The following is a 13,620-nucleotide window of genomic DNA, read 5'->3' as shown; positions in this document are numbered from 1 at the left end:
GGACTTCTTTAGAAGTTCCCTCATTTTGACTGTGGAATGTTGAAGGTCAGGTACGAATGCTCCTAGTTAGTTGGCCAGACCAAGGAGGGATCGCAAGTCAGACACTGACTTGGGAGTGGGGAACGAGCCCAAGGCTGACAACTTGTTAAGATCTGGTCTCATTCCAGAGGAAGATACGATAAATCCGGCGAACTTGACGGATTGTCCAATATCAAATTTACTAATCGACAATTTGATGCCGTGGTTGCGGCATATTTGAATGATAATGGCCAACCGATCCAGGAGTTCCGGTAAAGTAACAGCCTGTACACAAATGTCATCAACTATTTTTAAGATCCATTTTTTTTCTTTTTAGTTCTTCAAAGGCCTAGTCCGTGCGGAGACTGAAAACGTCACCGCTACCCTTCCAACCCATAGGAGCCACAAGTGGTCGATATTTTCCGTCTGGCAAGAGAAATGCGCAAAGAAATGACGATTTCTTGTCCAGCGGGATTTGGAAATACCCGTGGACGGCATCGAGTTTGGCAAACCAACGGCTTTGAGGCAAAACTTGGTGCATTAAATCAGGTATGGACGAGAACGGGTGCACAGGTCGTTTAGTGGCTTGATTGAGCTTTCTATAATCAATGACAAGCCTAACTTTGCCATTCGGTTTAGGAACAAAGTGGGCTGGGGCACACCACTCCGTAGGTTCAGGACAGCAGGTCATCATCCCAGCCTGGATGAGTTCCTGACAAAGGTCGGGGGCAGGAGCTTCATGATGTATAGGAACGCTACGTGCGGTTGTCACATGATAAGGTTTAAAAGTTTTATTTTCATTGAGCTCAATTGTCATGGGACCTCCGATCATTGACCCGGCAGCATCTCCCAACGAGGTTACCATGACATCCGCTGAATTGAAGAGAAATTGGCGGATTTTCTCGTTGTTGTTATGACTGGTGCCTTCAATTCTTGAAATGGCCTTCTCAATTTTGATGACCCGGTCAGCAGACAGGGGATCCTTTTCAACGTTGTCGGCTTCCACAGTGTTGATAACGGTGTGCTCTGTTATGCAGTTATGGACTGCGGGAAAGTCAGGCGGAAGGATGCCAAGTGTAACGAGATCCTTCTTGCCAATAAGGGCATCGACAATGTCTGGAGAAACAGCCGCGGATACCCTTGCTATTGGGCCATCCTCCACCTGGCAGTTGAACTCAAATTTACCAAAATTCCGGAGGCATGTGCCATTAGCCGCCCTCAATTGCGTATTAGAAGCCATCAATTTAGCGTCTCTGGGACATGCCGAGGGTGGAATGACAGTTCTGGCGGCACCCGAGTCAGGTAAGGCATTAAGAATGAAAGGATGTCCGGCCTGGTGTGTACCAATGACCTTGATAAAATCCATTCCTGCAGACTGTGCCCGAATAGTGCTGATTCGAACAACAGATGGAGAACAACTACTTTCGCCGTTGTAGCGAACTCCAGGTGATCCTCGACGGCCTCTCTCCTTGGGGCGTCCACGATTTGTTGGGCTACCAGATGGGCTGCGGTTACTACAAAGGTTTTTGATGTGGCCCACCTTGCCGCATGCAAAGCATGGGCGATCGCGGAATGGGCATGCGTCGCGGTTGTGAGGATAGCCGCACTCGCTACAGTTTGCTGCCACGGCCGAGAGAATTGCTTCCGCAGAGAGGGTTGGTGCGCACAAAAAAGCGGGTGTCGTCGCAGGTAAATTTGTGTCTCTTATGATACCTTCAAAATCTGCAGCTTGTTCAATTAAATCGTTCAGATCTGGGTTTTTCAATTCCCGTAGTTTTGCGAAAAGGGCTTTCTCTTCACGAGTACCGACCGGCCATTACTAGGAAGACGAGGAGTTGGTCAACCGTCATTGAGGACAGTTCGGCCTCCCTCGCCTTTCTGCGGACATTGGCGACGAAATCCTTGAATGGTCTCTTCTCCTTCATGATACGGAAAAGGGCAAGACGCCGTGTGAACAGTGGCTTGATCTGGAGGAAGTGGTTTTCCAAGATCGTGCAGCAGGCCTCAACCTCAACGGAGGTGGCGTTGTCAAGCGCATTCTCTATAACTACGCATAGATCTGAAGTAAGAAAATTTTTGAACAATGAAATACGACCGCCGAGGTCTAATGCTTTGGCGTTGGAGGCCTTAAAATACGCTTTGAATTTTCCGATCCAATTCCTCATTTCAAAGGGTTCCGATTCCGAGGTTAATATGAAGGGCTTCATGTCCGAAATGGGCTTAAACTGGGAACGTTCGTCATCGTCCCATGAACAGATATTGGGTGGTGATGTGGATGAGGGGGAATTCGATGTCTCCCTGGCCAAAAGCAGTTTACAGACATCAGCACATTTGGCGGTGTATTCATCGGTAGCTCTTATCTTCTCTTCCAATATCGCTTTGGTATCCACCTCGAGTGTTTGCATTGCAGCCATCTCATCGTACAGGTCATATAATTCATCCAATTTCGCCTCCGCCTCATGGAGCAAAGTCCACATGCGGTTGATATTGACAACCAGTATGTCGAGGTCTCATATAAGTTTTAGTTTCTTTGTTATCTGCGCTTTTCGATTTGCCGTTTGTTCTTTCAGGCCCATCTTGAACTATACCTGGGACGTGACGAAGACCACAGGCGGAGACGACGTGCTCTCTTGACAAGAGGAGGTATCAAGAACGAGGAACAAGATCGAGAAGTTTGCAAAAATGGACGAGAAGAGGCGTGGCTCGGAAACTATCACTGCGCCATGTGGTATGGGCGTAATTATTAACTGATGACGATATACATAGAGAAGTGTATTTGACGTGAGGATCCAAGCTTGAGTGTCTTCCCCTCATCAGCTGTGTCGTAGCTGAAATCTATGTGGGAGGGAACAAACATAATCATAGAAATACTCCAATGCTAAAATCAATGAACCTATAAGCGATCTTAGGTTGAAAACCCACAATGAGGAAGAAGCTAAGGAGGGCACTTCACTAAGTTAAAGAAGAGATTTAGAACGGATGCCATGTCAAGCACTGCTTGCAACATACCTTATAATGCGTTAACAAGAACCCTTTGCCAGAGAGAGAGCAGAGCCACGCCACGCCACAACAGAAGCCCGATTCAAAGCTCAGGAAGACTCAGGAAGACCGGGCCCGAAGTGAAAACTAGTGTTTACTTGAGAGGGAGAAGGTGTCAGTCCAACGAACTTGAGTTCAGATTTGGATGGTTTGAGCTACACACCGGAGACAACTAGTACATTCCTTGCGTTCAATTACTGGAATCGGATCTGCTTATCAAGAAGAAGTGTTTGTTGAAGTTTTCAAACTTGACTTAAGAGACGTAAAGAAAGTATTCAAACCAATCACCACATACGGAACGGGATTACTGAAGTAGCCTTGAAGCAGACTCCTACCATCAATTTCAACCCATCAGATCATCTTCAGAAGCACGTGGACGATAGCATTTTCTTTGATTGGATTGGATACTTGTGGCTGGATCAATGTCAAGGTGGGATCATGTGCAGCTCTTGTTCAGAGCCCATCACACAAGGAAATGAACATCTTTTTGTGGCATTTGATGGTGGCGAAAACAACGAATTTGGAAAAGCTGATTTGGAGAAATGTCTTCTACAATTGAATCGGGGTGGTCTCATTCTCAAATACGAGTAAAAGAAAGAGGGAATAGTTCAGGCTGGTTCAGCAGCAAGAAAATATAAAGCTTCAGTCCGGTAAATGAATGATCTGTGGATAATTTGATGAGTTACTTTCATTTTACGTAGATTGTTATATCAGAAAAAATCTGCATTTGAAACATATGCATCAACAAAAGAATTGTCAGACAGTTTCCTTGTTATTTTCCTACTTTTTCTGCTCTCTCCTTTTTCGACCCTCTTGTGGTTACGAGCTCTTGAGGGGTTCTTGACTTCTTGAGTTCTTGAGTTCTTTTTGCACTAGGTGACCCTTCGACCCTACCTTTTTGCTTCCTCTCATGAATAATCATTCATATATCATGAGATCCTTGATTTAGATCCTGATGTCATGAAGTCTGTTCAACAAAAGGCCATAATCTACTTTGTGAAAGGCCTTGGCAAAATCAAGATAGACAACATCAACTGACTCATGCCTTTCCAGTCCCTCAATAATCTGTTCTATATGTTCAATCAGTTGAGTAACCGTGCTAAAATGCGTTCGGAACCATGCTTGCTAGGAGGAAAGACATCATGGACTACAAGAAACTGTACAAATTTGAACTTCATATATATCAATACTACATGCTGCAAAATATCAATACCCTAAATCGTATACTGATTTGGATATTGGTCTTTTGCGCAAACTCTACTGGATAAACATTGACCTTGTCAGGCAGTATTCCTTCGCAAAGCAGTGCTATCTACCTCTATGGTTGTAAGACATAAGGGTAACACAGTATGAGTTTCATGCCTGTCGGCTTCAAAATTATGTCTGTTATTCAAAACGAAAGGTGCAAAATTTCCAAAACAACTGGAGCACTTCAAAATCTGACAAGAATTGTCTGCTTTTTCTCCCAAGAAAATAGAAGGAGCCGCCTTTGTTGAATTCTGGTGGACAGGCAAGCTTTTTTTTCTTATTAGCGGGTGCCTGAAGAGTCAATGATTTCCGATTGTTTTCCCTTGAAATTGCTAAACACAGGGATACTTGTTACGATATATACAGACAAGTCAAAAGAATCATACCTAAGGCTGACCTAAAAAAATCATAGTGTTCAAAGGGGACAAGGACAACTGGTTGAGCGGAATCACTATAGCAGCCTTACTGACTCTTGTACGAAATACCAGCCCCGGCCTAGCCTAGCAATTCCCCTCTATCTACCTATTTGGTTTCAACATCAAATGTGAGAGTAATGCCACCGGTAACGCTTTACTTTTCTGAAAAAGTAACCTTAACGGAACGCGTTTTTTAGCCTTCCCATTACCATTGCTCTCTATTTAACGAGCGATTTTTCTTTTTGTAGATTCCCTCGCAAATGCAAAATGACTTATTTGCCACCGACTGGATCAAATGAATAATCAATCGGAGAAGTAATTTGTTTCACGTCATAATAACTAAACTTTAAAAAATCGCATAAGCGGTTTCTTCGCAGTTTTAGGTCCTCTTTTTATGCAAAAGTAACGGGTTACGGTAATGCGGTCTTTTTTCTAAAGAGTAATCTGAACATTGAAAGAACCCGTCGGATAAGTAAATGCTTTGTTGTTTTGACTAGCCTGGATTTTTTGAGGGGCTCAAAAGCGTAAACCTTGAACATTCAGTACAATTGACTCTAAAACCTGGTTGAGGAAGAAACTTATATATATTTTTAGAGATCTATTATAAGAGATACCTTTTGCACCTCCTCTCAATACTGCACTGTCCCAATTTTTTCGGGTTCGTGCAATAAAGCAGTTCTCAAATTCTTACATTCTTCCTGCTTGTCTTTTTGGCAAAAGCTTAAGCTTTCCCTGAAAATGCAACTGGAATTCCAGTAAGTTAAATACAAAATAGCAAATGAAGAGATATTTGCATTTTAGCCCCGGTTGCTTCACGCTAAGAGAAATGTATACGAACTAGAGCATCGTCATGAGAGAACCACACACTGATCCCAAAGAGGGACTCTATGCTCCAACATGTTGCGACAGACTTGGAACAGGCGCCGTAAGCGCAATGCTCTGCTCTGTATATAAAGCGATGTTTAGCTATGACTAAAAAGGCAGTCTACGAATTACCACCGAGACCAACCGTTGTTTTTATTTCTAGGTAATACATGGCAACCGTGATCTAGGTTGACCATTACAGATAGCTGAAATAAAACACCCAGAGGAACCAAATTTGATCTACAAGGCTGCATGGTTTAGGGTATTAATTTGGGGGTCCAAGTTAGGAGACGACTTCGATTTTCAAGGAAGTGAAATATATTGAAGCCTTTGGCAATGGCTTCATACTTCTGCAAAAGTAGTTTTATGTGTCTTTTCTTGCTTTTTAACATGGTTATATCTATGCGTATGATTATTATTTTTTTGTGAAAAAGTATCATTTCATGCTTTAAAAGATAATTTCAGTGATTATTTACCACTTAAAAACCCTTTTCCGAGTCCTAGTGATTACTTTCAAACTTCTTTCTTCACATCAAGACCTGATTAAACTGGTCCTAAATCCAAAGCTGAATTCGCCGATGATCAGCTTATCTACACGAGCAAGTATGTCATGACGTATCAGAATTCGTTGCTTTCACAAAAAAATAAATTTGAAATTATCTGTCTTATAGCTAGAGCTCTTGCTCCTTACGTAGATTACCTTACCGAAAAATGATCCAAATCAAGTAGGCCAAAAAGTCGCATGCACTTTTTTAAATGTTTGTTTTAATACTTTTAATACTTTCAGACCTTCTATCAAAATGGCAAGATATTAGTGTAAATATTTGTAAGACCCTTGGGCATTCATTTCTTTTATTGGGCCCAAATAACACAACAAACAGGGTTGATGCATCTATGCGACTAAAATAAAAAATATTTTTATTACCATAATAACCTTTATTGCGATTCTTGGTCATGTCAGATAGTAAAGTGTAAACTACTGTAAGTATAAAACACATACAAAAATAAATACAAGTATGAAAGAATCAAGTGGTCAAGAATGATGAAATAATTGATCGGCCTATTTTGGTAGTAGCCTGTAGTGGATTAAAATTGGCTCACTTTGGTAGTAAGTTTATAACAATTGGCCCACTTTGGTAGTGAGTCTATTAGAGTTGGCCCACTTTGGTTAGTCTAATAGAATTGGCCCACTTTTTATGTATGTATGTATGTATTTATTTATTTATTTTTTATTTTTTTTGTGCGGACTTCCTTACCGCTACCGGGATTGGAATCCCAGCAGTTCAAGACGATAATATTATTTATTTTACTTGACCTTTATTTATAAATATTATTTGATCGACCAATGAATTGGAGTTGGCTGATCTGGCTAATCCTTCAATATAAGGTTGATCCGGAATTTTAGTCAAAAAATTTGTCCAAGTCTGACTTAAATCTTGCTACTGGATCAACCCCTACATAAGCCCTACGAATATTTGAGGGCAGCAAATTGAACAATGAAGGAGCCCGAGAAAGAAGAGAGTTGGACTTCATTGTTTTAACTAGCCTGGATTCTCGAGGGCTTGAAGGTGCTCTAAAAACGCACATTAAGCCTCTACGGTCACTACAATTGACCCTAAATCCTGGGTTGGGACACAGCTCATGAATGCTTTTGAAAACGTACAATATCAGATACCTTTCGTACCTTCTCTGAGTACTGTACAGTCCCAACCTTTCTAGCCTCTCCCAATACGAGAGCTCTCTCATATCTTCAATGTTCCTAGTAAAACATCTTTGGACCTCCTCGAGCTTTTGCAAACCTGCTGAACTAATTGGAGCCCAAATGGGAGAGGCATATTCAAGATGCGGCTGAACAATCGACTTGTACAGAGTTAGCATCGTGACACTATCGCTGGACTTAAAAGTGCGATATATCCAACCACATGTTTGAAAAGCCTTACCAACTTTCAACTGGATATGCTCATCGAACTTTCCATTATCTTGGTGGACTGCACCTAAATCCTTTATGGATGAGACCTGCTCAATGTCCTTACCTTCATCATCTAATAGTGGGACCGATTAGTGTGCAAAGTTAGTAAAAATGAGTACATCGAGTCCCGGGATTTCCTTAAGCCGTTAGGCTTATTTTCAATAAAATCCTGCACAAAGTTGAGCCTTGAGGCCAGCTTCTTCGCCATCATTCAGGCTAGTGAGAAAATTCAGATTATTGCATATTTAGAAGTGATTGATTTCTACAGGTCATCAGGCCATTGTCTTGGCGAGTCATTGGTTATAAATAGAAGTGTCTTTACGTTTAACTTATAATCGTTCTAAGTTTTAGCGAACTTGAAGTTTGGCAAGTCTTGCTGTCCCGCCAGTTTGAGATTTGGCAGATCGAAAACGTGAACTTCCCCTCTCCTGACTTTTTATTTGGTTTAGTCAACTATGCTAGGCTCCATCTCTCGAAAGCTAGAGAACATGAATCTTAGTTGGTTGATAATGACTAGATCTTGCACAGTGAGAACATTCAGCCTTCTACAAATATCACCAGAATGGGCCCAGCGATCCATCGGATTGCACTTTTCTTCACACTCTCCAGGCTTTTGAGAGCGGTCGAGTAGTCGAAATATTCTATTCCATACTCTAATTTACTCCGTACCAGGGCATTGTACAACAGATGGCGTATTTTTGCTGGTAGGGTTTGTTTCGCCATGAAAAAGTAAACATTGGTTTCCGGAATGAGATGCCAAGTTGTTTGATATGATCTTTCCTGGTGGCTCTAGTCTTTCCAATTTAATTTGTTATCAAATTGTCTGTCCGAGAAATTTCAGGGAATTTTCAGGGTGGCGCCGCCCAACCTGTTGAATTCGATCACCATGTATGTGTACCTTCAGGTCTCGAGCTACATTTTTAGGCGTAAATAGGATGAATTTAAGCTGGATTCTTCGATGATCAGCTTACCCCTCTCGTCTCACTAGCGAGACGATTGCCAACGTGGTTCAAAGGCCTTTTTGAATTCCAACAGAAATATCCAAACAAATCTTGTGTTAACTATTAACCATATGAACCCCAATTTGGGCCAGAATTCAATAAATCAATCACGTCCAAGTTACTTCTTATGGTTTTTGCAAGGAAGAAGCCTCTTAAGATGGATACGCGCATTTCTCTCAATACTTGATAAGGTTTTTTTTACCACCTTGGTGAGACGGGCGAGACGAGAGGAGAGGAGACGACCCACAGATCATATAACGACTAGATGTCGCATTGGCCCGACCTCAGTGCAGAGGAAAATGGATTTTATGTCAACAACTCTGTACACCAATATATAGGAGGGTGACTGCATGATCAGTGCTAACGACCTACAATCACTGGGTCTTCAACGAACGCAATCGGTGACAAACTCACTCAGAATCCGGCCACACTGACCGATGAAAAAGCATGACTCACTGTACACCTAAATTTATGTTCCAGCTGATGAAGGCAAGTGTTCGCATTTTTCCTCGTCTTTGTACAAGCGAAACAAAAGCGTGAGTCGTTTCTACCCCACATAATCCATTGAGTTATTTCATCGTTTGGTATTTTCTCCTTTTTGATGAAGAACTTGCAAAATTGCCCATGTACTCTCAGCCTTGTCATTTCAGACTTTCCAAAGAAATGTTTATTCAAATCCTCAATTTGGGATGCCGGAATATTTTATAATTAACGATATCTAAACGCTGGGCAGCCTCAAAACAAGAGCCTATAAATTTGAAAACAACCGAGTTTAAATCTACCTTGTCGACATCCCTCATTTACTCTAAAAGCTTTAAGCATTTCAAAACGGTTACCTTTTGGCAACAAAAATGAACAACAAAGATCCGTCGAGCTCTAGATGTTCAAAATCATTTACTGGCAGGCTTGTCACAAACGGCGATGCCTTCTCCATAAATAGTACAGATCTACTGGTTGTGCTTTAGAGAGTATGTACTACAGGTAGGCAGTCTCTACCTCCCATTTCAGGTTAGTTTTCGAACCAAGTTAAGTGAGCTTAGAAGCAGTTGGCGGTTCCAATGCTCTAGGAAGTGACAGATAAAGAAAATGGTCTCCAATAAAAACAAAAGGGAGCAGAAACTCGATCCTCTCTGAGATCCATCATCGAATAAGAAAATCGGTGAGTCGATATTATTATTTATTAGTTTTTAGTTTTATTTTGGTGGTGGGTTAATTATGTGATTAAATATGACATGGTTGCGATAACCACCAAATAGGTAGGCATCGTAATACTCTGTAAGGTGGGCTGAAAAGTAATGATTAGGTTAGATTCGTGTATGGTAAAATATGGGTCTTCAAACAGTTATTTCATAACTTTTTGAGGTCCTTAACAACTAGGAATAAAATACTCATGGAGGTCTCAATTTAACTGGAGGTCTTTCCAATCGTCGTCGGATACCTCGGTAGGCTTTGATCTCATTAAGAAACGGGACTAAAACGATTTAGGCCTTACCTTGGATTGGTTTTCACCCTCCATCCTTTCAAAGAGGCTACTGCTGATCATTTACAACCATTACGCTCCAGTTTTCCCTTATTGAACTGTTTATAATTCAAGATTATTAACATTGGAATTCAAGGATCGTGCAATAGTTGGCTCTTTTTCGCTCAATAGTGGTTAAAACACCTTTTTCATTGTCAAGGAGTGCTTGGATGTTTCCGGCAACCACTGACATCAAATATATTTTAGAATTTTACACGAATTCCTCTCACTCGTAATTTTAGTTCCCGTAAGTCAAATTTTTTGTTCATCCATGTTGTATCACCCGTTTGGCTTAACCTCAACTTGGGTAAGTGAGAATTTTGGACAGCCTGACTAAGAGTTTTTCAATTTCTGGTCGGGAGGTTCAGTTCCAAAGTTGGTAAATTTTCCGTTATGCTATTGGGGTACAATTGGAGGCGTCAATATGACCAGTGTACCGTTGTCCATGATTTAACTAAATGTGGAGTTCGAATTTCGTTGCTCGTGCAATCTATTCAAAGTCCACCTTTAACCACCTCATGCTCCATGTTGCTCAATCAATGCTTAATACCCTGCACAAACGATTGTACTCTGGAATTGGCGAGTTTGTGGATTGAATTGATTTGATTATTTTAGATGAAATGCAGACAAGCTTTTTGCTTTCTATTTTTCTACCCTTTACTATTTGCACTCAGACTTCACCTCTGGGATTGCTTTCAACCTTAGTTCTCATCGTCAAAACGGACCATTTTGCTAACCTATAAACTAATGAGTCATTACTAGGGCCGGCCAAAACTTGCATCCTGCATAATGTGCAAATTTGGCAAAAAACTTGGACATCCCTGATTTTTCTGTAAATTTATTGTATCTGCAAATTTTGCAAGTTTATGAGCAACATTTGACATTTTTCTGCAACTTATTGCGCATTTTGAGCCATTTCAGCAAAAATATTGATTCTTTTGAATAATTTTCAAGAATTCTGGTCAATCATATAAAGAAAATTGAAATTTTTTTGCCTGATTTTTTTCAAATATCTTTAACAAAAAGTGCTTTTTTTTACTTTTATGCCTATATTTTTCATTTATCTTCAATAGCTCTTTTTATCTAAATTCAATATGATGGGGTTTTCACATAAGGATTTATTTCGGGATTATCAAAACGTTGGACTTGGTCATCTTGTGCCCATATCAGGTATCTTCTCAAATTGAGTTAAACCAACGTGGTTTCACACATGCACACAAAAGGCGGGAAGTGACGGAATAAAAAACTAAGCATCAAAACAACCTCATATTAGAGGGAGGATCAAGGAGACCCATTGTTACAGTTCAACAATGTAACATTGAAGGAACCCAAAGAGAAGCAAGTGCTTCATTGTTTTGCCTAGCCTGGATATTTTGGAGGGCTCAAATTGGTAAAACTTTACATTTACTAAAATACGCCATTAAAACTTGGTTGAGGAAAAAGCTCGCTGAAATTTTTGAAGATGTATTGTAAAAGATACCTACTGCACCCTTTTAAATACTGCATTGTCCCAATCTTCTAGGGTTTGCTTCAATAAAGCAGTTACTCTCTAATTCTCACTTTTTTTCTGCTTGTCCTGTTGCCAAAAGCTCAAACTTTTCCTGAAAATGCAACTAGAATCTCAATACTTTACACACAAAAGACCTGACATAAAATATTTGCATGTTAGAGGTCTCTTCAACCAGAGGAACCAAATTTGATCTAGAAATCTGCATGGCTTAGGGTATTTATTTTGGGGGTCTAAGTTTGGACACAGTTTTGAGGGATTTTGATTTCTAACATTTTAAAATAATGAATTGTATTGAAACCTTTGGCAATTGCTTCAAACCTTAGCAAAATTAGTTTAATGTTGTCTTTTTATGTGTCTTTTTTGCTTTTAAACAAGCTTATTTGTTTGCATTTGAGAATTTATTTCATTTCCGAGCCTTAATGATCAGGGCAGGAGGCACCATGGAAAGGACAAGAACCTGCTACCTAGGGAGGGCACCTTCAAATACAGGTGTTGGAAGATATTATGATGTAATTTTCGCCAATACAAACCTCAAGGTTTACCCAGAGTGGTGGGGAAATATTTTGATAGCTGAAAATTGGTCTTAGGTACCTTGAATTAATGCCACTGAACAACCAGACTTGTCGTGTAAGTAGACACAAAAACAGGTAAATTGTTAGATAGAAACTGACCAATAGATGGCGCCATATCTATGGCAAACGCTAGCAAAGGCAAAGCGTCAATGATTTGAATTTGCTTCCACAAACCTGTTTTCATATCTTAACCCTGTTTATCATCTTATCTGGAGTTCACTGAAGCCTTAGGCGGGTTCTTTGAATAACGTCGTGCTTGAACTAGACACGATTCAAAGAACCGGCCTCTGTTGTTACATGGCTGAGTGATGGCTAGATCTTTGCTGCAGAGAGAGGGAGTTTTTATATAAAGAGATGAAATATTGGAGAGCAATAAAAGAAAGGGGTAGAGTAGGCGTGAAGGCAAACTATTGTTAAGACTATTGATGACTAGAATAGGAATTCACCAGGCCATGAGGAAAAGGAACTTCTGTGTCTCATTGTTACCCTGGTTGGTCACAAAACATTAAAAATAGTGTTTACGGCGCTAGCTACCATTTGTAGGTGTGGATGATATACACAAAGACAGCAGGGTCAATTCAAATCTGACATAAGTTACTATTAATTGGTTAACTTGCAGATTGTGAAGGGATATTTCGGTACATGCGCGTAGTGTCATCTAACTCACGGCGAAGGGTCTGGTATTCTCTAAAAGTCTCGAGACTAGACTCGATTTTGGAGAAATTGCCCCAAAACAACATTGATTTATTTCTTTGAATATCGTCAGAAAACAGGTTGTTCTTAGTCAACAATTGACCATAAAGAAATGGCCCTTGAATGATGATTTTAAAAAAGCAAGACGAGTCTTCATGTTTGACTCCAATAAAAGACTCGAGTCTGACACAAAGTCAGGAAATTCAAAATCTCGCACGAGTTCGACTCTTGCCGGTCACCCCAACACTACCGTTTGCTGCTGAGACATTGAAGTAGCAGCTGCATGATGATTTAAGCCGCGGAGGTCTCAATTTAACTGAAGTCTGGAAGACACGGCGATAAAATCCATGAAAATAAATGGGATGAAATGACACTACTTTCACATAAAAAGGGCAAGGTATTATTTCATATTGGAATTTCTTACCAATTGAGCTCAGAACACTTTGCATCAAGAAGTCAGATATTTTACCAAAATAATCATACATTCCAATGTGAGTTGTGTCAGAAGCTTATATAAAGAGTCGAAAAAATAGGAAGCTGGACCAAGATGAAACCATATGTTGTGGAAGGTTCCCATCTGTTTCCCCCAACGGCAAACTCCCACTGTAGTTTTCACAGTGGGGGAGTTCACTGTGGGGGAGTTCACTGTGGAGGAGTTCACTGTGGAGGAGTTCACTCCTTGGGGAGTTTCATGTTGGGGGATTTCATTGTGGGGGAGTGCACTGTGGGGGAGTTCACTCCTTGGGGAGTTTGCTGTTGGGGGAGTTCACT

The 13,620-nt window shown here is 40.7% G+C and overlaps 1 protein-coding gene across 1 annotated transcript in view; it reads left to right on the top strand.

Annotated features, from left to right (window-relative positions):
* Window positions 1-9,433: 9,433 nt before the first annotated feature.
* The window catches only part of LOC131891680 (nuclear hormone receptor family member nhr-2-like), an 8,507-nt gene continuing 4,320 nt past the window's right edge, over window positions 9,434-13,620 (top strand). Inside the window, exon 1 of the mRNA XM_059241308.1 lies at window positions 9,434-9,714. The gene's annotated coding sequence lies outside the window, so the exon portion shown is untranslated. The remainder of the gene's footprint in view (window positions 9,715-13,620) is intronic.

The sequence above is a fragment of the Tigriopus californicus genome, chromosome 12 (genome assembly GCF_007210705.1).
Source record: "Tigriopus californicus strain San Diego chromosome 12, Tcal_SD_v2.1, whole genome shotgun sequence".
In the NCBI taxonomy this organism is placed as follows: Eukaryota; Metazoa; Arthropoda; class Copepoda; order Harpacticoida; family Harpacticidae; genus Tigriopus; species Tigriopus californicus.
This window is presented reverse-complemented; position numbering and strand designations above follow the sequence as displayed.